Source organism: Budorcas taxicolor, chromosome 5 (genome assembly GCF_023091745.1).
Source record: "Budorcas taxicolor isolate Tak-1 chromosome 5, Takin1.1, whole genome shotgun sequence".
NCBI classification, from domain to species: domain Eukaryota; kingdom Metazoa; phylum Chordata; class Mammalia; order Artiodactyla; family Bovidae; genus Budorcas; species Budorcas taxicolor.
In genome coordinates this window covers 12,540,679-12,568,498 of record NC_068914.1, presented here as the reverse complement: position 1 = coordinate 12,568,498, position 27,820 = coordinate 12,540,679, and the positions used below count along the sequence as shown (strand labels likewise).

At 48.3% G+C, this 27,820-nt stretch overlaps 1 protein-coding gene and 1 non-coding gene across 4 annotated transcripts in view; one reads left to right on the top strand and one right to left on the bottom strand.

Annotated features, from left to right (window-relative positions):
* KCNMA1 (potassium calcium-activated channel subfamily M alpha 1) overlaps positions 1-27,820 on the bottom strand; it is a 763,502-nt gene that overhangs the window by 560,107 nt on the left and 175,575 nt on the right. The gene's annotated exons all lie outside the window — the stretch shown is intronic.
* On the top strand, positions 139-210 carry TRNAC-ACA (transfer RNA cysteine (anticodon ACA)). Its single transcript has one exon. It is a non-coding gene; the product is annotated as a tRNA-Cys (tRNA).

The following is a 27,820-nucleotide window of genomic DNA, read 5'->3' as shown; positions in this document are numbered from 1 at the left end:
AAGGAGACTTGCCTTTGCCCATGCTTGCTCGACTGGTCCCGATTCTCACTGGAAGACACTCACAAAGGGCTTCTCACTAACAAATAAAGAGTTTCTTCTCCAGATCTGATCTAGAAATGACTTCTCTAATTGAGGGCTTCCCTGGTGGCTCAGACGGAAAAGCATCTGCCTACAATGCAGGAGACCCAGGTTTGATCCCTGGCCTGGGAAGGTCCCCTGGAGAAAGAAATGGCAACCTACTCCAGTACTCTTGCCTGGAAAATCCCAGGGACGGAGGAGCCTGGTGGGCTACAGTCCATGGGGTCCCAAAGAGTTGGACACAACTGAGCGACTTCACTTTCACTTTTAATCGACACAGAAACATCCAAGCAGCAGATATTTTCACAGTCTGAGCACCTTGGTTTTAGTCACAAATTATACCCCTCTTGGTTTTGAAAAATAAGGGGTATAACTTTTACTCTGAAAAGAGGCAGACACTGTTGTGTGCCCGATACCTTAGGACGGCGCCAAGAAGGGAATGTGGACACAGCGTGTCACTGTTGATGAAAAGAAAGGAGACGCCAGGGGATAGGGACTCTATATTCTCAAGCTCAGAGGCCACAGAATAAAAATGAGAACCAACCAAATGCCTTCCTTGCCTCTCCAGTCCACGCTAACCCAGGGCTGCCTGCTCACAGAGTCAGTGTGAACTTGGAAAGCTTCAGATATTTCACAGGTAGGTCAAAGCCATGCTTTCTGCTGCAGCAGGTCAGATTTTCAGGATGCTGTCCCCCACCCCAAGGCCCTTGAAAAATAAGAGAGGGGTCTGATTCTTTGAGATGGGCACAGTCCCTCCCCTCCCCAAACCTGGGAGTTAAGTGTTCCCTCCCTCATCCCTTCCAAGGCCAGCATCTAATTATGAATGTTCACCCATGAACAGAATGTTAGTCTCTGTCCGGGAGAGTGGACTTCTGGAACGTCAACATCTCAGCCTCTGACTTAAGAGTTGAGAATTAATCTAGCCAGAGGAACGGCACGCTGTCACAGAGGACAAACAGTCCCGGCTTTGCTGATCTGCCTCATCTTTCGTTTGCTTTGTTTTATAATCTAACCTTGCCGCACAAGCTGCAGCAGGTTATTTAACCCTTCAAAAACTCATGTTCCTGAGCTGTAAGATAAAAATGATAAGAAATGCTTGGCAAGGGGGTTGTAATCCTTCTCATCCTCACAACTAGTACTGATATCTCCCGTTCTGCAGATGAGGACCAGGGGCACAGAGAAGTCAAGACACTTGCCCATGGTCACACAGCCAGTAAGCAGCCAAGCGGAGCTCAGACAGGCTGTCAGGGGGCATTTGCTCTCATCACGGGGATCTTCTGTATCTCTATAAGGGGTTAGAAATGAAGGCCAATATTCATTTATTCATTCAACAATTTATCTTTGCAACACTCACAGAAGGAATACTCACAGGAAGTTCTTAGACAATAAAAACAGCCTCTACTTCCAGGGTGTAAGAATTAATAAGAATGTTTATATTAACATATATTATTAATAATACATATTAATGAATAATATATGTTCTTCTTATGTGTTTATATGTTTTATATTATGCTCAGTCGCTCAGTTATGTCAGACTCTTTGAGACTCCATGGACTGCAGGCTCCTCTGTCCATGGAATTTTCCATGTAAGAATACTGGAGTGGGACGCCATAAACATATATTTATGTTTATTTAGACTCTATATTCTATAGTTTTAGATCTATATCTAGCACTGTGTCTAGTGAATATGCAGTAGGTGTGCAACAAGCAATCAAAGCTCACTAATAAGTCAGGGATCAAAAGGATGTGGGCCCGGCACCCTGGTGGGGCAGGCGGGCTGCCCTCCAGCTTTGCCCAGGTGGCAGGACTTCCGCTGAGACCAAAACTGAGATCCTGGGTTCCCTGGAGCTGAGCCAGATAACTAAGCACCCTAATGATTCCAGCCCTTCTCGGGGACCTTCCTCCGAAGGCAGGAGAGCCTTTGAAAGTGCACGGGTTTCTGCTGGGCCACGCTTCCTGTTTGGAAGTCTCTTCAGTTCAGCACTTCAAAGAGGAGCTGCATCTGTCATGGGCTCCCAGCCAAGGCGGGGCCTCACATCTCATACTGAGAGAGGATGAGCCAGGTGTGGGGTACAGCAGGCTGCTGATAACTCTCAGACCCCAGCACAGCCCCCGGCAAGGCTGTCTGGGGGATCCAGCAGCTGTGAGAGCCATCAGGAAGTCAGGTCTCCCCGTGGCTGTGTGAATTACCCCTCAGGGAGGGCTGGGGCACTCCACAGAGCCAGTGTGCTTCAAAATCCTCCTTCTGCCCAGTGGAAAGAACAGTACCCTTTTCTCTGGGCCAGGAAAGGACCAAACCAGCCACATCTTCAAAGAAATTAGAGGCAGGCGGCAGGCCAAGGACAGGATGCGCCCTCTGGTTCAAAAGCACAGGTCTCAGAACCAGACCCACCAGGGGCTGGGGCCTGGCTTGGCCCCTCTTTAAGCACGCCACATCACCATCTGAGAAATGGACATAAGAAGCCCCACTTCCCTGGACAGAAGGACATACATGGGAGACTCTGCACAGTGTCTAGAATATTTTTATGATGAGAAAACAGTAGTCATGGGTGATCACGTTGGGAAGATGACGGAGTTGGTGATGGAGAGGGAAGCCTGGCACGCTGCAGTCCATGGGGTCGCAAAGAGTCAGACACGGCTGAGCAACTGAACTGAATGATGGGAAGAAGAATATTAGGAAAATAATCATCCAGGCCTGCTCTAAGTCTTGCCTTGATAAAGCTTCCTGTTAGGCTCTCAGATAAAGCTCATATGCTCACCTTTATGTAACGAGTGTCAGCTACTCAGTCATATCCAACTCTTTGCAACCCCATGGACTGTAGCCCAGCAGGCTCCTCTGTCTGTGGGATTGTCCAGGCAAGAATACTGGAGTGGGTTGCCATTCCCTTCTCCAGGGGATCTTCCCAAGCCAGGGATCAAACCTGAGTCTCCCACATTGCAGGCAGATTCTTTACCATCTGAGCCACCAGATACAACAAACACACACATACATACATACATATATATATATATACATATATATATATATACATATATATATATATATACATATATATATACACATATATATATATATACACACATATATATATATATATATATATATATACACATATATATATATATGGTGGCCTTGGGCCAGGCATTGTTCTGAGCATTCTGTAAATACTAACTCAATCCTCATAATAACTTCACACAGCGTGTATCGTTCTTATGCCCATTTTACAGATGAGAAAATTGAGGCACAGAGAGATTAGGTGACCTACCCAAAGCGGTGAACTATAAGAGATAGATTTGAGCTAGGATTTACATCTAGTCCAGCTGCCCTGGAGTTCATGCTTTTAGCCAGAGCTACGTTGCACTGCTCCGTCATTATTCTTGTAGACACTGCCTATGACATCCCCTCACTTTGCTGGATAGAGCTGTTCTCTTGGACTGGAAAGGAAGAACTCAAGGTCAGCAGGGACCTCCTCTCTAACATCATGAAGCCCCCAAAACACCAACAAAGCCCAGTTCAGAGTGGGCTTTCAGCCAACCCTTGCTGACTGACCTGCCAAGACCTGCTGTGTCCTTTTTCCCCTTCAACCCACCCACCAAGCAAAGATTCAAAGAGCACACACAGCGTGCCTGTCTCTGTAGCTGGCGGCCTGCCCAACTCCCCTCCTGGGTGGTGCTTTCAAATTTGTAACCTTCACCCGCAGTAAGAAATTTATTTTCCGTTGTGACTCACACACATCTAGTATATAAGTAACTGCAACAAAGGGCTCATGAAACAACATCTAACCTTATTACATGGGATGTACTTTCTTATCCTTTCCTTTTTTTTTTTTTTTTTGCATTGGTTGTGACCTACTAAATTGATTTTATGATCCACTTATGGGTTGTAGCCACGACCTGAAAAATTCCTCTTAGGTTATTTCGGTTCTAACAGGTGAACATGTAATTTCTGAGCACACAACAATCCTTCCTGACGCTGGAAAGCCCTGTCTACTGCGTGTGAGCAGCATGGTGCTGTCACACTCTGGGTGGTCACTCTGATCCTCCCCAGAGCCCTGAGCCTGGCTGGAGCACTAAGGTTGTGGAGACTGGGTACAAGCTAAGGACCTCAATTCAAATCAGCACTCATGGGAGGCACAGAATTAAGAGAATGGCTTCAGAGTGTGCTGGAAAAATGAGTTGAGGTCTGGTTACAACTTTGGTGGTTCTTAACCTCCCATAAGCATCAGTTGCCTCACCTGGAAATGGAGATTGTCCACTGCAGAGGGTGGCTGAAAGGGTAGCTGGGAGAGTGGATAGAGGATGGCTGGGTGGAAGGTTGGCAGCGGGCTGGGTGGGTGGATGACAGGGTGGGTGACTGAGTGGGTGAATAGGTGGGAAGCTGGGAGGGTTAGCTGAGACACAGAAAGCACTCAGCAAAGTGCCAGAACCTGTAACACCGAACGGGTGCTGACTGTGGTGGTGGGAGATTGTTGCTGCCCCCGACACCTGACCCAAAACCTTACAGCGCCTTCCGTCCCCCTCTCTGTGTCTTGTAGTTGCAGACTCTGCAACCTTCAGAAGAAATAGCAGCACTTCCCTAGAACATGGTTAACACTCAATAAAAGTCTGAACCAATTAAGCAAGAGGCTGGGACTTATTCATCCAGTAAGTCACTCATCACTGAGTGTTTTTTTGAAAAAGGTGTTTCCTACAACCCACTCCAGGGCCAGTGGTCAGTAAAATTTCTTGCATTAATTTCACTCATTTGATCTCATTTGACATCTCTGGACACAGGACAATGCACCCCACCACCTAGGATGGAAAAGAGAGGGGCAGATTCCACCATGGCTTCCTCAAGATGCTTGTAAGTTACCACTGGTGACAGAGCTGGCCTTGCTAAGCCTGCTGATCCTTGCCTACACAGCCTTCCCAGGGAGAAACAAGTGTCTTGGTAAATGGCTTATGCCCATGAAGATAACAAGGCTCCCTGTGATGAGAAGAAGCACAGGATTGATGGGGTAGGAGGCAGGCAGGAAGTGTATTTCCACCTTGAGTTGTACTGTTCATGTGGCCCAGTGGTGGCAGGGACTCCTTAGAGGATGTGTACCTCTGAAGCCCAGAAAAGGAAGAGATGCTGCCAACAGTCTACCTTGAGCCACAACAGGCTGATCTCCCTGAAGCTGTACAGGGGAGCGTTCACTTCTGTGAAAGGCTAATTAGTCACGACAGCGCCACACTTCAGACATAATTGCAATGGTCCCATTTGGGTCTCTGTGGGTCAGCTGTGATGGAATTTCCATTACGTATTATGTTTTGGTTACTAGAGGACAATGTGTGTTTGGAGAAGGGGGTGTGGTCAAGAGGAAGCACAAAAAGCCAGAAATCTTGAGTATCTGTAAAACCCATCTCTGATTTTAAAACTTCATAAAGATGATGAATCTCTGTGGGCTGAATAGTCTTCTTGGAATCTCAGCACTGTCTGTGGGAACGGCTCCTGGCAGGCAGTGTGGGCTTTGAAATCCAAGTCTCTCCGGCAACAGAGCAGAGTGAGCTCCCCCAACTTGGCCACTGAGAGTGGAAATAAGACCCAGGAAAGGGAGACTCTGTGTTCTGCTCACCTGGCCACCAGCCCTCGTTCTCCCAGAGATGCAGACCACGGTTATGGATATATGGGTACATGGCTTGTGAGCCAGGAATGTTCAAGTATCAACAAGGATAAAGCAAAATGACCTCATCTCTCCTGCCTTCCAGACAGCAATGACGTGAAAGGGCCAGACATCCCCCTGGGTAAACAGGTGCACCAAGTTACGGAGCGTCATCAAAAGGCCCACTCCCCTAAACGTTAGAGCTGGGAGGGGGAAGGCTACTTTAGGGACCATCTCATCCAAGGTTTCTCAACCTCGGCACTAATGACATTTTGGCAAGATAAATGCGATGTGGGCATCTGTCCTGTATGTCTTAGAATGTTTAACAGCATCTCTGGCCTCCATCTACTGGAGGCTAGTAGCACTCATCCGCCCTCCCCAGGTCGTGACAACTAAAATGTCTCCAAACATTGCCAAAAGTCCCCTAGGGGGCAAAAATCATCAGGGATTGAGGACCACTTATCTAGACTAGTGGTTCCCAAAGTAGATGCGAAGGAACATTAGTTAGTAGGCTCCTCTCCAACCCAAGTATTCCATGATCAACTAAGTTTGTGAATCACTGCCCACTGAATCCCACTGCAGTGATTTACTGTATTATTGGATTGGCCAAAAGGCGCATTCAGTCTTTTCCATAACATCTTATGGAAAACAAAGCTCTTTTTGGCCAACCTCTTAGTATCAGTATATTAAGGACCCTGAAAAGTGCCATAGTAAGTAGAAACCTGTCTAATAACTTTAACTGTTTAGTGATCTTTCTCAAATAAGATGCTTTTATTATCTGTTTACATCTTTCAGAGCTAAAGAATATCTTGTGAGATTTTTATATGTACATGTGTATGCAGGCACAATACACCAGGCAACCTTTCTCCCGTTGACCAGAGGAAGGGAAACCACAAGCCAGTCTTGTTCCTAAGTCCCATTAACAGATGCGGGGCAGAGCTACGCCTAGAAGCCTGGAGCCCTGAATCCCAGTCCACCTCCTTCTGCACAAACGGTTTGGATGCTAGCCACAGCAAAAGTCCACCTTCTCACAACCATGCCACAATATGGTTCTACCACCACCACTGAGAACGTCCACCTGGAGAGCTAAAGCTAGTGAATATCAGCACAATACTCCCCGGAAGAACAAACCAAGCAGGCACTTTTTGCAGGTGAAGTCGAGGAGGACCTCACAAAGGTAATGGCCACAACCATGGAGGATACAGGCAGGAGCCAGCTGCTCAACATCACGTCCACACATGCCTCCCCAGCCCACCCAGTGCAATCCCCACCAGAGACGCTTAACTCATCTCTGTCTTAATACAGTGCACCTTCATATCGGGGCCACCACAGAGTGGGCTTTGATAAAGTTTGGAGTGTGCTAACCCACAAAGGTCAAGGGCTGAACCACCGAAGTGCCTTGATTACAGTTCACAGATCACCACTCCTCTCTGCCCTCTTCACACTTTTCTTGCATCACATTTCATCTTGGCCTTCTGGGCTGCAGAGAACGACTCCTTTTAGAGGCAGCAGCTTTCCCCTCCTCTGAACCATCCGCTGTCCATCTCTGCACTTGCACCAATTCTAAGAGATACGATCAATTTCTGACTCATATCAGTCGACCCGGCATCCCTCCTGGAGGCAGTGTATCAAGGCACGTTTGCCAAGCAGATGTAACAACTGATCATTCACCCTCCTGGTGGTCTCGGCTGCCCAGACTGAGCACTGGAGGGACCACAGATTGGCTCTCATTCTTGGATTGCAAAACAATCAAAATAATGTTAAGAGGGAAACTACTGATTGCATGACATTCTATGATTTTGCATGAAGATTGAAATATAATTGCACCTCGAGACCTCTGGGGTCCCAGGGATACTCTTTCAGTCCTAGGGAGCAGAAGAGGATCTCAGGGATTGCTCCTGGCCCTTTGTGACTTTCCAAGCAGAGGGGGTATAAACACAGGGAGTGGGGAGGGTTCCAAGCTGGAAGGAAGGCCTGGGACCCCTCTGCTGGTTTACCTCGGCTCCAGCCAGTCTGAAGCCTACAGCAGTAACTGCAGGCCACTGAGCAGATGCTGAGGGCTCAGCCCCGGGGCAGCTGCAGCCGACGGGTGTCTCAGCAGCTGCAACATGATTACAGCAGCAACTGCAGACTGCCTGCAGCTTCCCCCCAAAGTCTGTGCTGTGGAAACAGACAATCAGTGACTAGGAGGCCGGGACCTTGGATCAAAAAAGCACACAGCCAACCCCTCCCACTTGCAGGATTCCAGACTCAGAGCCTCATCTTCACTCTTGCTTTCTCTTTCCTTTTCCCTGGTCAAGTTACTAGGGTGAGGTCATGCTTACCAAGAAGCCAAAGGGACATTGCCTCCTTCGGGCTTATTTACCACTTCTCACAAAACTCACAGAATCACCTCCTGTTCTTTCACTTCATGAGCCTATTTTTATTGCCACTGTGCTAGGTGCTGGGCCTATGGTGGTGAACAAGACAAAGATAACCTGCTCACTGGTTAATCCTATTGTATTATGATACCTGCAAGAAATTCATCCCAAACAAGTGGTTGTCCTGATTTAACTTCCTCATTTCACAACAGTGTAACTCAAGCCCAGTCATCCAGGGTCAGATTCAAAAAACTTAAAAATGGGAAGAGACTCTGGAGATTACTTTTGGTGTCCCATGCCACACCAAGGAGCAGTGGTGACATCTGGAACTAAAGAGACTCACTTGTCTGTCCCCAGTCCCTTTGGAGCTTCCCAGGTGGCACTAGTAGTAAAGAACCCTGGCTGATACAGGAGTCGTAAGAGATGCAGGTTTGACCCAGGGGTCAAGAAGATCCCCTGAGGAGGACATGAAAACCCACTCCAGTATTCTTGCCTGGAGACTCCCATGGACAGAGAAGCCTGGAAGGCTACAGTCCATGGGGTTGCAAGGAGTTGGACGTGACTGAAGAGACTTGGCACGCATGCATGTAATCCCTTTGAAAGGCCAGTGAGAAAACAGAGCCCTGCACACTTGAAAGGCCCCACATACTGTCCACGGGGAGGCAGTGGTCCTGCCAGGCCCAGGAGGCAGGGAACCCAAAGTTTCTGACAGATCATCACCAACTGTGTCACCATCACGGTGACATCAAGCCTGAGTGACACCCAGTGTTTTAGCTGTCCCAAGCCTGGAGCCCAGGCCACAAAGATAATTGCCATGCCGTCAGAGCCACAGCCAGCCAGCCAATGCCTCCCTTTCGGGAAGATCCACTAAATGTTTTGTAGCACCAACATGCCACTGCCTCCAAGGGACCCATCCCTCATCCAACTCAGGACTTGTATGCCCACATCACCAGCTAGCACAAGCTTCTTCCTGCTTCCCAACCATACAAACACAGCACGTGCCTCGCTGAAGTAACACACAAAGGCAAGCCTGAGAGCTGTGTGGACCCGTGAGGAGGGTGGGGGACTAGCATAGCCTCTGATATCTGTAGTAACGCCCAGCTCTTAACTTCTGGACAACTTTCCCCATGGCAGAAGGGACTGCTAGGAAGTCAGCTGCACCAGGATCAGCACAAGTCCATCACTATCTGCGTGAAATAGTTGAATAATAATGTGCTGAGGTCCCTGTGAGAAGCATGGGGTGACAAGGATGCAAAAGATGGTGCCTGGGCTTCCCCTGCTCTCCATAACTAGAGAGAAGTCTGAGCAGCAACATAGACCCAGCACAGACAAAAATAAATAGAAATTATTTTTTTTTTTTTAAAAAAAGACAGTGCCTTCACCTTCAAGGAACTATCTGGCTGGTGGAAGTTACCCCAATGTGACCTATCAATGGTGAGGTCAAAAAAGGAGTCGAGGTCAGCAGCTCGGGGAGCTAATCCAGGAGAGGGATTCAGCCAGTGCCTCCTAAGCCACTCACACCTGCCCACCACACACTCTGCCCCACTTACGTGCTACCTGCACCATTCACTTCTTAAGCTTTTTCTTTAAGCAGACTCATGTTTTTAACCAAATATATCTCAACAAAACCTTAGAACACTGCTATATGTGAAAAACGGGTATAACTCGTGGAAAAATAGAAGATAACTTTCAAAATTAATTACAATGCGAAACAAAACCAGGTCACGAAATTCCAGCCGGATGCCACTGCTGACAGAGGCTCTCAGCCAAGGCTGGCCATGCCTTTGTTCAAAGGGAACAAGGCAGAGTGTTGAGAAGTTTTCGAAACACCAAAGTGATAAACTTCCCTGGTGGTCAGGTGGCTAAGACTCTGAGTTCCCAATGCAGGGGGCCCCAGGTTTGATCCCTGGTCGGGGAACTAGAACCACATGCTGCAAATATGAGTCCGCATGCCACAACTAAAGACCCCGCCTGCTGGCATGGAGATCGAGGATCCCGTGTGCCACAACTAAGACCCGGCACAGCTAGATAAAGAAATGCATATCAAAAGCAAACACCAAACTGAGATACTCGAGGTGCGATAATCAGGACTGGAAGAAAAGTGAAAAAGGACTCTCTTCTGCCTGGTGATTCAAGGTCTTATCTACGTATCACTGGAAGGTGCCAAAAGCACCCATTGTGTGCTTCCTGTACTTGGAGAAACCCTGAAGACTGAAATGTTTCCATTAACACCTAGAATTAGTAATACAATAAGTTAATGGCTTAACATCAAAGTCAGGCACGAGGATGTCAGACAATGCTCAAGCAACACGGGGCTGCTGGTTGAATTAGGTTTCCAAATGTTCTGCCCTCCCTCCAATGTTAAATATATCCCATGGGTTGCAAATCAGGACAAAAAAGACCAGAGTTGGGAGAGAAAGAGCCCAGCTCACCCAGCTGGCAGCAACAGAGTGAAGAATCATCAGTCTTCAGTTGTTTGGGACCCAGAATCCGGAAGGAAGAGAGGGCTTTTCAAATGGTTTTGTTCTCTGTTTTAGACCATGAGTGGAATTCCATCAGAGGACCCCCAAGAAGTGGAGGCAGTGAGTCAGTCTTGGCAGGTGCAGAGCATGTCTGAACCAGGAAGGGAAGGCAGATCTGGATCCCCTAGAGGAGACTAGCACCATGACCCAGTCCAAAGTCCATTCCTAAGGAAATTAGGAAGACCCCAGCAAAGCTGGCCTTCACAAGCTACATACCCAACTGGAGAAGGGTTCCCAGAATTCCGGGTAGAATTGGGCAAAGAAAACTCAACAGGTTAAACCAGAGGCTTACCAAAGTTAAAAGCTAAATCAGAGTTGACTGTTTACAAGAAGATTCTTCCCTCTTGAAAAGCAATCCTTTGTAGGCTGAGCTTCCCTGGAACACTTAAGTGTTTGTTAACAGATTATTAACTCCTTGGCAGGTTCTCAAGCTCTAAAGAAAACTTGTAGGGAAAAGAAGAGGGAAGGATGTGGAGTCTCTGCTCTGTTTGCCAGGCTTTTTGCTTGTGCTTCATATCCCACGCATGTGTACTAAGTTGCTTCAGTCATGTCCAATTCTTTGAGACCCCATGGACTACAGTCCACCAGGCTCCTCTGTCCATAAGATTCTCCAGGCAAGAATACTGGAGTGGGTTGCCATGCCCTCCTCCAGGGGATCTTACCAACCTAAGGATTGAACCTGAATCTCCTGTGACTCCTGGACTGCAGGCGGATTCTTTACCACCAAGCCACCAGGGAAGCCCTTACATACCGTATGTCCTTAAATTAACCCTCCAAGCAGGGTTAGGAATGATCAGCTCCATTTTATAAAAAAGAAAACTGAGTACAGAGAAGTAAAGTAACTCCCACAAGGTCACACAGCTTCTACAGCACGAAAAGCAATGGCTGTTTCTAGCAGCACGTAGCATGGCCTTCCCAGGGAAATACGATTTGCATAACATTTGCATTTTATGATGACTGTGTACTAAAATATGTCTTCTGGCATATAATTCAATGACTGTTTCAAAAGCACATACATACATTCTAAGAAAGCCATACACAGTAAAGATGACTGTTCGGAACGTATAACTTATTATGAGTCAGAAGTATCAAAAGAAAATTATCTGATTATACCAGGCTAGAAAGAGAGAGGGTTCCTGGTGCTTAAAACTCTATCATTCCAGTCATATCCAATACACACACACACACACACACACACACACACACACAATCCCTCAGCTGAAATGTTCCACTTGAGGAGATGGAAAAGCAAGGGCTAGACAGGTGTTTCCAGCTCAGCCTTGATGCTGAGCTTCTCCTCTACCTCCAAGCATCTGGAACTTATCTGGCAAGCCAGGGGGCAGAATAGAGAGCTCCATGACCAAGGGTGGGCCTGGGATGCTTTCTGAGCAGGATCAGGCAACTGTATCCTCCTTCAGGAGATAAACTCTGAATGTAGGATGGAAGCATTGTGCTACTCAGCGGTCATCAGCTGGGGAAGGATAGAAGGAAAGGAGAAGAAAAAGACAGAGAGGGGAGGGAAGGGGAGGGAAGGAGGGTGGAAGGCAGAAAGTCAACCTAAAACACATTGTCAGTGGCACAGGGTAAAAGAAGAAGAGCTTTTCAGTGACTGAAGACATTTTTTTAAATGAAAGATAGGGAAAGCTGCTACACTAAGCTGGTGGGATTTGGGTTGGTTTTTAAAATGTCAAGTTCCTATTAAATAGGTTTTTCAACAGGTAAAATTTTGGAGTGAAAAGGTATAGGAACATTTGTGGATAGAAAATTCACAGCAATTCACCAAGGGCAACTTGGTTTGTGGTAATGTGATACAACAGGCATATACACACTTCCTAATGCAGCTGTTTAGGCCCCCGAGAGCCCAAGCCAAGGCCCCCTGAAGTAGACATGGGATTCCATGGAGATTGAAGCAGGCTTCTGGTGGCAGGGCCTAGAAACCCACAGAGGGAGGGGTTATAAGACACAGAGCTAAGAGACCTACGCTGGGAGCCAGGACCATGCTCTGTGGACAAAACAGATGACCCTGGGCGAGTCCCTTAATGTGGCTGGCCACTGGCCACTTCCTAAAAGCAAGAGGCTACATGCACCAGCAGTGACAAACGCAAACGTTTTAACAAGTTAGGCTGGGGACACAGAACGGAAAGGGTCAGCAGGGACTATGGTGATCTAGAAAGTGCCTGCCTGGGCCAAGGAGTCAGCAGATCCAGATCACTGTCAGGTTCGATGCAGCCGGATCAGATGCTGGAGTTCCATACCTTCGTGTCGATACCCTTAATCTTTCTGTTAGCATTTATCTAATTTTTTCTTTTTCAATTAGACACCATGAACGTGGCGCAAGCCCTGGAAGTGTTCTCTGGATTAGATGTTCAAAATGCCCTAGAAGTGTCGTGTGTCAAGTCTGGTGGGTATGCGTCCCCTGCTTTATCAGTGCACAGTGCAGGCAGCGTGGGCTCTCACGGCTCTTCCGACACACCACTTCTGTTAGAGCAATTGACAAGAGAAAAAGGCAACAGAACACTCCCAGGTGGCTCTGTCTGAGGTCCCTAGACCCCAGGGAAAGGTGACAAAATGCCTGGCTGGACCACTGACTCTGCCTCCTGACTCAGGCTGTAACTGGGCATCTGAGCATCCTGCCTGGAAGGGCCCTTCCCATCCTGCACTTTGAATCTGTGGACCAGCTCAGAGCTTCTCTAATAAACATCAGCATCCTGCTTTTCTAACAAGCTCCTGGGTGCTGCAGCTGTTGGTGGTCCTTGGGACCACACTTTGAGGAGCAAGGCAGCACTTGCATAACCTTCTTTATCTCCTCCCCTTTTCTCTTCCTGAGGCCCACAAGCAAGTCTCCTCCGACTGCCGAATTCCTTTCCCTCTCAAGCCATTACCCCAGTCCTCTCCCCAGTTTCTAGTAAGTCTTCTGCAAACTAGGTCTAGACTTACCTCCTTGACTTCTCTACCACCTTCCTCTCTACTGAAACCCCTGCTCTGGCTTCTCCTCCAGTCCCACCATGTTCCTAGAATTATTCCTTCAGGTCACTAATAACCTTCTAATTGCCTAATTCAATATCCTCTTCTGAGAGCCCATCCAAATGAAGCTCTCTAATTGATAGTAACAATGATATTTATCAGTTGGATATTAAATGCATCAGTGACTGTCCCAAGTCTTTGCCTAAGAAGTACTTCAAATGCATTATCTTACCCCCTAAAATATGTTCTATGATTAGCCTCATTTTTACAAATGAGGAAACAGGCTCAGAGAGCTTAAGTAACTTGTCCAAGGTCACAGAACTAGAAAGGAGCAGAGAGGGGATTTGCTACTTGGGCAGTCAGCTGCAAAGTCCTCGCTCTCCCCCTGCAATATGTTACTACGAACAATTTCAAACACATAACAAGGTTGAAAGAATTTTACAGAGAACACCTGAATACTCACCACCTAGATTCTACCATATACATAGTATTAGTCGCTCAGTCGTGTCCGACTCTTTGCAACCCCATGGACGGCAGCCCACTAGGCTCCTCTGTCCATGGGGATTCTTCAGGCAAGAATACTGAGTGGGTAGCCATTCCTTTCTCCAGGGAACCTTCCCAACCCAGGGATCGAACTCACATCTCCTGCATGGCAGGCACACATGGGTTTACCATGAACATCATTATATTTCACTGTATGTATTGCTTTATCACAAATCTGTCTGAAAGTTGTCGTCTTTGGCTCTATTTGAAAAGCAGCCTACAAAACACTTTTAAGGCTTAGCTCAGATGTTACAATTTCTGACCCCCCAACCTCACTGTCTCCTGGGGTTGGGATGGGGCAGCAAGAAAGGGGTGTTGATCCTGGAGGACCTATGTAGCTCACCATACCACATGTCCCAGCCAGCCTCTGATCCCTCTCCTGGCACAACGCAGGGAGGGAAGGTGTTTGAGAATAGTTCACCACCTTGAAATGCCTCCCCAGGCCCTGAGGGGTCTTTCAGAAAGTGGCCAGGGGAACACGAGGACAGGCAGTGTACAGGACAGGGAGCCATGCCTCCCTTTAGAGGCCTTTAACCTGTTCAAGTGGGATGAATGGTACCCGTTGGCTCTGATGCTTTTGTGTTTCCCAGGTGCAGGAGGCCTCAGGCTCCATCACTAGACCCAGGAGTATGAAGGGACGCATCCCAGGGTCTCCTTGCACACTTCGAGGGGAGGCCATTCCCATAGAACATGCTGTGAACAATCGATGTGAATGATCTCCCTGGAGTCCTGTAGGCTGGTGGCGCCTCTGCCAACCCCAGCCCATCTGCTCCAGGGAAAAGGTGTTCAAGCATAAAATAACAGCTTTCTCTCAGTGCCTCTTGCAAAGTAAAGCCCCCTCAAGGGGGCAGCATATGAAAAGAAAGGTCTCCCCTTGAAGCGCTGGAATCTCAGCCCTGCCACCTCAGGCTCTCCATCGCTTCCTACCGTGTGACCTTAAGAAACCCCCCTACCCTCTCTGGGCCAGGGCTTTCTCATCTGTACAAATAAGAGGACACCAAATAAAACAAATAAGCAAATCTGGCCCATCTATTCTGTCCATAGCAGTGGGCTGGGGCTGGGTGGAAGGGAAATGGGCATACGAAAGATCTCAGCAGACACTACCATGCCCTGTTCTAACCCCTTTTTTTGCCTGTATTAACTCACTTGATCCTTCCAAACTCTATGAAGTGGGTGCAATTTTTATCCACATTTTATAGGTGGGGAAACTGAGGCACAGAGAAATGAAAACTTTCCTAAGGTCATATGGTCAGGAAGAGGCAGAGCAAAGATGAAACGCAGGAGGCTGTGAATCTGCATGGATGAGACCACCACACCCAGCTGCCTGCTGGAGAAGTCTATGACCCTCTCTGTACCTTCCAACAAGCTTCAGTTCAGTTGAGGTGGCAGGACAAATACGAAGATTTAAATGCTGATGAAATATTTAAATAACACTTTGAGATAATAGTGGGGAAGACACTGCCAGGCATAACATGATTAATTGCCAAATGAAAGTGTTCAGACAGAATTGCTCTAAAGGTCCAGAAAAAGAAGAAAAACGTGAGATCATGCCGAGATTGGAGGAATCCCAGGAGACTGGAGGTGAACTGGATTTTGCACAATGAGAAGGATGAGAACGGGCAAAGAGGAAATGAGAGGGGATTCCAGCAGAAGTCAAAATTCAAGAGGTATCCCGCCCCACCCCCCACCCAGTTCTAGAGAAGCAGAGAGCCCCAGATGACTGAAGGTGGCTTAGGAGAACAGGGTACGATGCTGCTGGAAAGGTGAGCTGAGGCCAGGCCTTGGATGCCAAGCTGAGTCTGAACTTGACGGTAGGTAACAGGGAGCTGTGAAGGGTAGGAGCTGCGGAGTGAGGATAGAGAGGGATCTTTACCAGAATGCCTTCAGGTGATACACTGCGTACACTGGGGGTACTCAAGGGGGAACTCAGTGAATCACAGACATTGGCCAAGGAACTCTGGGGTCTTGACAAAGCAAAGCAAGACCCAGCTAGGGAGGGGGACACCTGAAGCTTTCTGCCAGGCTTTCTTTCCAGGGCTGTTAAGAGCTGAGCACACTGTTCAAACAGGGAAACAAGCAACTACGATCCAAATAGCCCCCCAGGGTCACACCCGGTGACAAAATTTTTTCTAAATGCTATTTTTAATCCTTCCGTTGACCAAAAACACACTGGGAAGAAATGAAGCGTGAACATCAACAAGAGGCTTTCCAAACTCTCCTCTCTCCTATTAGCCACGCGGCGGCCCCGCAGACTCACCACATGGCCCACCAGCCAGGCGGCCCCTTCTGGTCCAGGACAGGAGGATCTGCTTAATTATGTGCTGACTATAAATAGAAGGCTTGAGCAATAGGCTGAGATTTGTTTTGTCTCTTATAGCAAGATAGGGTCCCATGGTTGGCCAAGTGAGGGTTGTGGGGGCTCACTCACTCCGTCAAGGCCACAGGAGCATAAGTTCGGAACAGCTTGGAGTCCGCTGCGGACCGCCCTCTGCTAGAGAGGCCAGCAGTGGAGGGGACTTGGCCACTCACAGTTCTTAGAGGGGGTGTAAGGGTCGGAAAAGCGGTGTCCCAGGAGACTAGAAAGGCCCATTTTCTCTGAGGTGTCTCCCTACCCATGGGATCAAGATCTGGCTCCAGCCCCCCCAAGGCCATTCCTCTTTGCTACCCACTGTGCCCATGTCCACCCTGCGCTCTGAGTCCCACCGACTCCTAGGCTACAGCAGCCACCCCAATTGTGAATTCCCCAGACCAGACCCGGGAGGTGAGACAAATGAATATTCAAGGGCAGGAACACCCATCGTTGGTTCGCAGTGCCAGCAAATGGAAGCCTGGCACCCAAGGCCCCCTTCCCCTCACCACCTGTGCCACCTCCCAATGCCATCTCCATTGTCACTCCTGCCCCACAGGTCCTCTCAACCTCCCAGCTGGGCTTTTTGCACTCTATGCATTAGCCCTCTCTTGCCTCAGCTCCTAGGTTACCCACCCAGCCCCTGCAACCTCAGGGGGACCCAGGACTAAAATCAGATGAGCCTGGCCTGGCCTCCTGGACCCGCTACTTCACTAGCTATAAGACCTTGGCCAAGTGACTTAATCAGTCAGTGCCTCCATTTACTCAGCTGTGCAATGGGTACAATAGTGTGTGGATCTCCCAGGGTTCCTTATGAGGATGAGCAAGAGAACACAAAAAGGGTTTCTCCTGGAACCTGGCACATGGCAAGGTTCCCTAGGAGAGTCGCTGGCAGCTCTCATCCACATCTAGCATGCCCATGTGTGCCCTGACTCAGCATTGTGGGTGGCGGACCCCCCACCACCACCTTGTCCCCTCCACCACCCAGGGGCATGGCAGGAGGCAACAGGAGTCAGCACTCTGTACCTGGGGCTCCAGCTCCTGTCTGGTGAGAATCTGAGCTCCTTTCCCTAAGTGTCTGATGACTGCTATTTACCCCATCATTGACCCTCCTCCTGTCCCAGTCTGGGGAGGCTTCAGGGGTGGGGGTGGGGTGAGGGGGCGGTGGACGGAGCAGTGTGCTGCACAGGAGACCAAGGTGTAGGGAGGATGTTCCTTCCTAGCACGTGTTTGGTTTTCAGTGAATGTGTTTGCCCAACTGATGCCATGATGACAGCCCAGGGTCAGCCAGGATCCTGAAGAGGACAGGTGCACACAGAGACATGGGCAACCAGGCCAGAGAAAAAGCCCTGGAGGCCACCAGTATCCCACGAAGGGGCCAGACCCCCTCCATAGGCATGCTTTCCCACAGGAAAAGTGGTCCCAGCAAGCTCCTGCTGGTCTTGAAGCCCCTGCATCCACAGAGTCTGCCAAAGATACCTACTTCCTTCACAGCCACTTAGGAGTGGTGGTAAGCCTTGGGAAATTCTTCTTAGGGTGGTTCATCTAGGTTGGACTTGATAAGAGCCAGAGAACCAGGAGAGATACCTACCCATCAGAGAGAATGGCAGCCATCAGGAATGACAGCCTCAGTTCACAAGGAATCAGGTCTGCCTGGCCCTGCACTGTCTCTGAGTTGGAACACGAAGGGACTGGGGTTTGGAATCAGAGACCAGAGTCAAATCTTAGCTGTGCTCCTTCCTAGCTGAGTGAACACTGGTGATTTATTTAACCTCTCTGAGGCTCAATCTCCTCATCTGAGAAATGGGACCAAGAAAACGCCTTCTACAATAGGCTGCTTTGAGAATACAAGGATATAATTTCAAAAGCTGACAAGCATAGAGCTTGCTTAATATGGCTGGAGACTTTCCCACCTGTGGAATTACTGTGGTGACTTGTCCAGACTGCCTTCAGCTCTCGGGGAAGACTCAATCCTGAGAGTCACCCAGTGTTTCACCAAAGTCAATTCTCCAAGGATGAGCAGCAGGGAAGAGAGCGACCTTTTCCGTCTCTTCTCCAAAAGCTTCAGGCTGCCGAATGAAGAGTGGTGTAGGTGGCCAAGCTGCTAGATCCTTAAATAGCAGCTAATGTCTTTGATTGGAATTACTAATGAAACAGCACCTGTTAGCTGACTCGGAGCCACCTTAATCTGCCACATGGCAGTTATAGTCACTATTGTATCAGCTGGTTCATGAGATATAAAATGCCATATGATATGCCTCGATCATCTCCATGCTACAAGGGGGAGACCGTCCCCAGGGCAGTATCAGTCCATGTTCCCAGCTGCTCTGGAGGTTATCCTAGGGGCTTCCCAGACAGTCCCAACAGCACAAGGACTCCCTGACCCAGTGAGTGCTGCTGAGGCTGGAGGAAAAGCTAGGCAGCCTGTCCGAAGGCAAAGGCTGCCCCTGAGCGAAGGGAAAGCCACCCTCCAAGGGTTCCTGACTTCCCAAGGTGGTCACCATGGTCAGGGCCTTGAAACGCCTCGCTAATTAGCACGGGGAATTCTCAGCTCAGGCCATGAGCAAAAAGGTCACTGTCACCGTTGTTCCCAGGTCAGGAGCAGCACATGTAAAACTAAAAAGGCCCCACATTGTGAGATTCGGTTTCTATAGCAACCCAACTGCAGCTGCAGGAGCACCTATGAGATGCCCAAGGCTTGCCTTAAACAGACCCACAGTGCAGAAACCAAAGGCAAAAACCACCCAGCAGTATTTAGAGACAGAGAACAAGCTTTGTTCAGGTTCAGAAAAACCACATGGGAAAAAAAAAGGAAAAAAACGTAGCGAGTATCTCAGAGTTCTATCAAGGCAAGCTCCAAGAATATCTTGTGTGCTGAGCTGATGCAGGCCCCATGGGTTAGCTGAGCTGTGCTGGGAGTTTAAAGGGAAACAACCCATTCAGGATCTTCCACAGAAAGATTCTCTCTCTCTCCCACTCCCTCCCTTTCTCCCTCCCTCCCCGCCCCCCTCCCCCCACACCATGTACAATGCAAGCACATATGGAAAATTAAAAATATATCAAGGTTCCTATGATTGATTTCTAGATCAGAAAAAAAAAATCACTGAAGGACCAATTTCAATAAGACCCTTTAATGAAAATTTCTATTTAACATTACCTTCGGACAGTTCCATCACTGTACCTGTAGAGTAATTGTTATTTCAGCTGTGCAACATTTCCTAAGAGTGCTCAGCATTTAGCGGGAGGGAGTGAGGGTAAGGTTGAAACCCAAGCCCCATGCAGGTACAAGCTGGCACACTTAGCAGCCAGCAGTCTGGCTCCCTGACGGCCGATACGGAACAGCTCAGGAAACTCAATCCCACGCGGCTGCACTGGGGACCTGCCTGCTGTCCACACGTCACTGTAATCATCAGTCAAGGCTGAGGGAAGTTAGCCACAAACAGGCCACCAGGTCACTCTATCTCTCCTCCTTCATCAAATCCCAAAATAACATGATGGCACCCAAGCAGGGCCTCTGAGGATGTGCAAGAGGAAATCCAACTTTATGGAACAGGGACTCTTAGGTGTGGCCCTCATTGACCAAGGGTCAGCATGGGCTGGAGAACCAGGGGAAGGCAGGAGGCTGGGGGAGGACCAGGGAAAGAGGAGGAGGAGAAGGATGAGCAGAAGAGACCTGGCTGGGCACTGGGGAAGCTTTTCAAGGGATGACACTTCTGTTCTCATGCTCTTTCCTTACCGCCCCCGATGTCTCAACAGCCTGGCCAAGGAGACCTCCCAGATCACAGTGAAGCTGAACCAAGTCACCACTTACCAAGATGCTTTCATTCCACAGCTGACTCAGGAATGAAAACAACCAAGCCATCAGGCCCAGACTTTTTTCGTCTGAGGGGCTTCAAGATGCCCAGCAAGTATGATTCCCTGGCTGGCGGCTTCTCCCAGATGCTGGTAAGAGGACAAGAGCTACTTCACAGCTGGGAGTTGGGGTGCTCTATCAGGATCCCCCCAACACCTTCCTCAGAACAGCCATTAACCAAAATGGGTGGCCAGGTCAAGGACATGCTCAAGGCCCTGGTCTGCTGCCCCAGCGGTCACCTCCACCTTCACTAGTGATGAGCCCTGAAAATCCAGGCTCTGCACCAGAAAAAGCAGATAACCTCCCCGGGGACCCAAGGTGCTCGGGCTGGAGGACATGGAGCAAAGGCTATCCTGGGGCACTCGGGAAGACACATCCCATAAAGGGGATGGGAACAACAGGCTTCAGAGGATTGCTAAGGAGCAAATAGCTGGGAGCGCACACACAAGAGGTACCTACAGGCCGTTTCTCAATGACGATGTCTCTGCCTAGACATCCAAGCCACGGTGACTTTCATTCTGACTGTGGCTCCACGTGTGCTATTTTCCTACCTCCACACCTCTGTCCACACCATTTTACTCCCCTGGAAGCTCCCCTGTTCCTTCATGACAGCCAAAGTCCAACATGTTCTTCAGGGTTCAGGCAGAGCTCCAGGTACATCCTCAGCTGTGCCTGCCTGTGGGATGCCCTGGCCCCATCCCCACAAGGAAGGAAGCACTGCCCAGCTCCAGGGAGGGAGGTCAGCTGAGCCCATCAGGGTCAGCCTCAGTTGCAGGGAGTAACTTCATCCAAGATCATGCCCTTCCTGGGATCATGAGCATCTAGGGATGCGAGGCCCAGCCCTTCTGGGCCAATGGAACCGACTCTACTGGGCAACATTCACTCCGAGGACCCTGCTGGGCTGGCTGAGGCTTGGCGGAGGCCATATCACCCTCTCCTCACCCCTCTGGCCACTCCTGCCTCTGGCCCTCCTTTCAAGGGAGTTGATCCCTAATAAACATCCTGTGCCAAGGTCTGTCTCCAGAGAGCCCAGTCCACACCAGTGCCCATGCTCTCATTTCGTGCCTGGCCATTAATATTATAACCTTGGTCTCTCCCATAGATGCTCAATAAACATCTGGCAAACAGATAAAAAAATAAAACGGAGAAGGCAATGGCACCCCACTCCAGTACTCTTGCCTGGAAAATCCCATGGGCGGAGGAGCCTGGTAGGCTGCAGTCCATCGGGTCGCTAAGAGTCGGGCACGACTGAGCGACTTCACTTTCACTTTTCACTTTCATGCATTGGAGAAGGAAATGGCAACCCACTCCAGTGTTCTTGCCTGAAGAATCCCAGGGCCGGCGGAGCCTGCTGGACTGCCGTCTATGGGGTCGCACAGAGTTGGACACGACTGAAGTGACTTAGCAGTAAACAGATAAAATAATTTAATGTTTCCACCTGTTGAGGGAGCTCTCACGGAGTCCACCCCTCTTCTGGTAGCTACTGATTACGTAGACAAAATGCTGCTGAGGCTGACCGGTCAGAACACTGTTACAAGAAAAGGCCTTCCTCTGGCTCCCCCAGAATCACAATCCACCCTCACTCTTTCATCTCACACCTGCAGCCTGAGGACCACATGGGATGTTTTGGACCCTGGGATCCAGAACAGTGGTCAGCTGGGCCCCCAGCCTTCTCAATGATGGGTCATCCTTCTTTATCCTGGGCTGTCAACTTCAGTGGCATCTTCTCATCAGCAGCGCTTCCACTGGGTGCAAACTGCCTTGTTCACCACGACACTTGAGTAAAGATGGCACGACAGCATGGTAAATGTTTAAAAAAGTTATAATGAGAGATGCTGTTAAAAGAACCCAAGGCTCAGTGTTACTAAAGATGTGTGCAGAGTTTAGTGTCATATAAATAGTAGGGTTTATGGTGTCATGCCTACAGTTTTGAGCAGGCTGACACTTCAAGGGGACACTCGGTGAGTGCCCATTCGAGCTGGGACTTCTCTTGCCTTATTCTTCTTAATGCCTGCTTTCTCAGCAATAGTAATCCAAGGTGTGTCTATCCTAATAATGGAGTGATGATAGCCTGCTACTCAAGGGGCCTGGACAACCACCCTACAACACAAACTGAAGCCCAGTGGAACAGCTGCAGCTCCCCAAGCTGCGGGAAACACCATCTCCTGCTTGGGGAGCTCACAGCATGGTGATTCCATCAGCTCAGATTTAAAAGCAATCTTGCAGAGAGGGACCAGTGCTCATCAGAATAAGCGGATTGCTTTTTAGCACGATTTCAGATTGAGGCTGTGGATCACACATCACAGAGAGCAGCAATCCATCACTCAACAAAGATGGTAATTATAACTGTGGCTCCCCCTGGCCAGTGGCTACCTCTCCATACACCCATTTTCTTCTTACACTATCCGACAAGGCAATTGCGGGCACATCCAGTTTGCAGATGAGGCAACCATATAACTGATCCACCATCACACATCTTGGCAGTAACAGCATCTGAATTCAAATTTAGGTCCATCCAGTTCCCAGTTTGGCTCTATCAGGGCTTACCTCTGAGTAGAGATGGGAAGTTGAGGAGGAAGGGGTGCATTTTATTTTTCATTGCAAGTAAGTACTTCTGTGCTGTTTGAATTTTTTTAATAAAGAGCAAGTCTTCAGGTATTACTTTTTTAATCTTCAAAACATCAAAAGGAACTTATGGGTCAGAAAAATGGTCCTGTTTCTATAGAAAAAAAAAGTATCATAATTTGACAGTATCTATCAACAGCTATAATATTTCCTTGCTATAATATTTCTGTTTCTGGAAATCTGTCCTGAAAAAATAAGCAGGTGGGGGGCAATATTATATGTAAAGATGTATTTATTTCAAAGTATTACTTTTAATAACACACTGGAAAAAAACTATATGTTCTAAAGAGAATAGAGATGGGACACCTACATGATGGTGCCACTTAAGATATTATTGAAATATCAGTAGCAACAGGAGGAAATGTTCATTATGGATCTCTAAGGTTGTGTGTGTGTGTGTGTGTGTGTGTGTTCAGTCACTCAGTTGTGTCCGACTCTTTGCAACCTCATGGACCGCAGTCCCTCGGGCTCCTCTGTCCATGAGATTTCCCACGCACGAATACTGGCGTGGGTTGCCATTTCCTTCTCCAGGGGATCTTCCTGACCCAGGGATCGAACCCTCATCTCCTGCACTGGCAGGTGGATTCTTTACCATCTGTGCCACCAGGGAATAAAGTAAAAAATAAGCCTTAACTAAAGCTAATATATGCATTTCCCTCTCCACATCCCTCCCCACATCCCTCCCCCCACCCCATGGAGAGATACAGAATAATCTTTGAAGAGCAGATACTTTCGGAGAAATGTTTCAGGGATTCAGATGGATGGATGGGCAGAAAACTTTTCCTTTGCATTTTATATCTTTATGAATCATTTTAATATTTGTCACATATGCTACTTACATTTTAAATAATAAATATATTTTAAAGCTTTACATATAGTAGGATCCAATCATGCTTTCAGAATAACATTATATTTTAATAATAAAATACACTGGAATATGATCATTGCACTGCAGAATTATAGATGATACTGCTTTTGCTTTATGATGCTTTTATTTCCTGAGTTTTATATCATAAACACATAATTTTATTATCATAAGAAGCCTCTTTTACTTCAGCTTTAAGACAGTCTTTTAATACAAGGATGTACTGCCTCTAACAGAGCTTAGAAATTTCAGGGTGTCACCAGTCATGTCCTGCCCCAAACCCACACTTTCCTGAGTGCAGAGGAGGAAGGGAGCCATCTGAGACCCATGGCAAGAAGCCAGCTAATGCAGCAGGTCCAAACCCTTATTGGCTTAGCCTCAAATCCCAGCTGATGCCACTCCTCATCAGTCCTGGGCCCCTGGAATATAAGGGCCACCTGACCTAGAGGAACCCTAGAATCAAACAGGAAAGCATCACTCTTTTTTTTCACCCTGAGCAATATCCTACCTAATGGACAACATTAGGCAGTTGAAGAAAAGAACCACTGAAGCCTGAGGTAATCTGTCCACCTGTGAGAGGTGGCATCAGCTCCACGCAAAGCACTGGAGGGGTCAAAAAGATGACCTTGACCTAGACCTCGACCCAACCTTCAGCTGAGGGTGCAGACCAGATAAGGATGTGGGAAGGCATGTAACTAACTCAGATCCCAGAAATAAAGTGACCAGAGCCCTAACGTCAGAGACACAGATGGGGCACAACTGGAGTTCAGAGAAGGAAGGTCACTTCCAGCCTGAAGCAGGCAGATGGCTTCTGGAAGTCGTGGCCCATGAACTGAGTTACCCGCTGGGCATCCTCAGTCAGAGGCCAGGCGCCCATCCACCTCGGCGTGGGCCGTCAGGGGCCAGGCGCCCACCTGCCTCGGCGTGGGCTGTCAGGGACCGGGCACCCACCCGCCTCGGCATGGGCCGTCTCCACAGTATGGGGACCACATGTTCTAGTGACTGCCCTTCCTGTTCATGGGCAAGGATGCCAGCCATCACCATATCCACAGACCTGTGTGTTTGCTTTTTTCTTCCTTCCCAGGGCATATACCTCAATTACAAGCCTGTAGTCAGCCAAAGCTTGTGTACTTTCACAAAATGTTTCTGAAATTCACAAGTCTTTTCACCACAGGGAACTAGGCCTAACAAGTACTTTCTGTGGAACACCCCTGACTCTGACAAAACACCCCAGTTAATGTCATGTCTCCTTCCCACCAAAACTTTGCTAACAGCAGTGAAAATCAAAGCACAGACTCTGTATTTGCCTGGTGCTCTGGACATGAGATGGCCTCCCAAGAGAGCAAAGTGCTCTTTTACTAATAACAAAATTCAGCAAGGCTCTTCCCTCCTTTCCCACCCCTACCTTGCCACAAGAAGGAGGAAGTTACCAGACTCTGATCTTCTCCCCGCCTGTTGCCTCCTCCCACCCTGTTCAGTCTGGGTCTCCCATGCAAAGGGGTAAATCTGGTCACATCTCAGACAGGACCACAAACAGGACCCCAGATGGGTGTCAGATCACATGGAGGGAGTCAGACTCGAAGGACAGAGTGAGGCGGCTGCACAGGCGGGCAAAGCAGTGACATTTAACCAGGTTCTTCTCTAGATGGAGACGGAGGTGGGAACAAACTTTTGGAAAAAGTTTATTAGACAATAAAGTAAGTGCGTTAATTTAATTGGAGTGTGAAAGACATTTTGATGGTGATGAGGAGGCGAGGTGATGATTTATTTATAATCGACAAGGTTGTATCCCTCCAGCTACTGGAATAATTATATACTTTAGAAACACACACGCATTGTGATACAAAAAGCCCCTCCATACAGTGAAGATGGGGGCCATCAAGGGGAAGTCCTGCCAGGGAAGCTGCCGTGACACCACCATCCTCTGACAGTGCCACTGCTACAAGAGCTATTGGCCACCGGCCACCACTAACCCCAACTATAAATTAGGGACTGAATAATCTCTCAGTTCCCTTCTAAAAAATGAGGCCTTTTCCTGGAGTAAGTATTTAGTCTCCATCTGCTTCTGGGGATGTTTTCTTATCTCAGTGCAGGGACAAAGAAGGATTCTTCATCTTGTATCTGATCTTTTGTTTTTGTTTTGCTGAACTGAGTTGAAGTTACAGCTCCTGGATTCTCCCTAATTAAGATGCTAATGAAGATGTTGGGCAATAATGGCATCTCACTGAAGGACTGGCAGAACCGAGTTCAAACCTGAGATTTGGGAAATATCCTTTATCACCCTGCAATTTCCTCATCTGGAAAACAGGGATACTGGCACCTATCGGACTGGGTCGCTATAAAGACAAAACCTGGTTCAAGGGAAATCCTGGTATGTACTAAAAATTCATGGCTGTGACTTCAGGTGAAAGAAGGCCTACATGTTGACACTGGCTCCTTAATAACTGGTGGGTCCGGCTTGTTCTGTTTGTATGGAGACCAGGTTGGCACCTGTGACCACTGCTTGCATCTCCAAAGGTTCACAAGCACTCTGCTTAACAATCCAATCAAAAATGTATTCCCAGGGATAAGACACAACATCATTAGAATAGAAATTCCAAAACTCAACTTCTAACACCCACTAGAAATACGAGCTAGAATGAAAAGTTCCAGAACACTAGAGGTATTCTCCACAATTCAGACTCCCCAGAGGAAGTAACAGGGGGTGTATTTCTCTCCTCTAGTGAAACTAAAAAAATCAGGTGTGATATTTGAAACAAGAGTTTGCAGACACTGGAACTCAGACAGGGCACGACAGTGATCCCTGTGAAACAAACAAGGTGAGCCCATGAATACCCCAGCCTTCAGCCTGGGGAGTATCTGGGCCACAGCTCAGAGGAAGGGGCCCAGGCAGAGCCCAGGGGTCTTGGTGAGTTGGAGAATCAGAGCTGGGATTCCAGGGAAGCCCAGGCACCTAGAGTTCACAGGACAGAGCACCAGAGAGGAGAAAGCTGCCCAGACAACACTCTGAGCATCAGCAGAGAGACCTTCTTGAGTGTTCAGCTAAGTACTGAAGACTTAACACCCAAGGTGGGGGACAGAAACACCCTGAAGGTGCACAGAGAACAGCCCCTGGAACTCACGCGGGGCCGGGAATAGGTCATGTCCCACCAGCCAGAGCAGGAAAGCCCAAAAATCGAAATACTGTTATGAGCTGAACTGGGTTCGCTCAAAAATCCCCATGTGGAAATCCTTAACCCTACCCCCTTACCCCATGCATCTGAACACAGCTCTATTTGGTCATTAGGGTAGACCCTAATCGAATATGGCTGATAGCTCCAAAACTGTGAAAAAAATAACTTTCTGTTGTTAGGTCACCCAATCGGTGATATTTCCATGGCAGCTCTAGCAAATTAATCCAGGTAGTCAGACTGGTATTGCCTCTGTAGTGGGAAAAAATTAGTCCTAGATTAAGGAATCTAAGGGGTTCCCAAGTGGTGCTAATGGTAAAGAAGCTGCCTGTTAATGCAGGAGACTAAGAGATTCAGGTTCGATCCCTGGACCAGGAAGATCCCCTGGAGGGGGGCATGGCAACCCACTCTAGTAGTCTTGCCTAGAGAATCCTATGGACAGAGGAGCCTGGAGGTCTACAGTCCACAGGGTCGCAAAGAGTCGGACACGACTAAAGTGAGTTAGCATGTACGCAAGGCATCTAATAAGGCTTGAAAGCAAGACCCAAATGGAGAAAACTGCTTCCATGTGACTTAACTGCGTCCTAGAACAAAGCTCAAGACTATTTATAGAAGTACTAAATATCCAGCACCTACCAAGGTAAAATTTACTATGTCTGGCATCCAATCGAAAATTACCAGACATGCAAAATGAGCTTGGAAATACAACCCATAATAAAAAGAACCATCAGTCAAAAGACTCCCCCCAGCAATCCTACCATCACAGCCACACTGTATTTCAAGACCCTGCCAAGGAGCCCACCTGGCCTCAGAAATGCAGTTTAAAATGAGTCTCCAATTCCCTGCAAGAGACTTGCTCTATCCTTTTT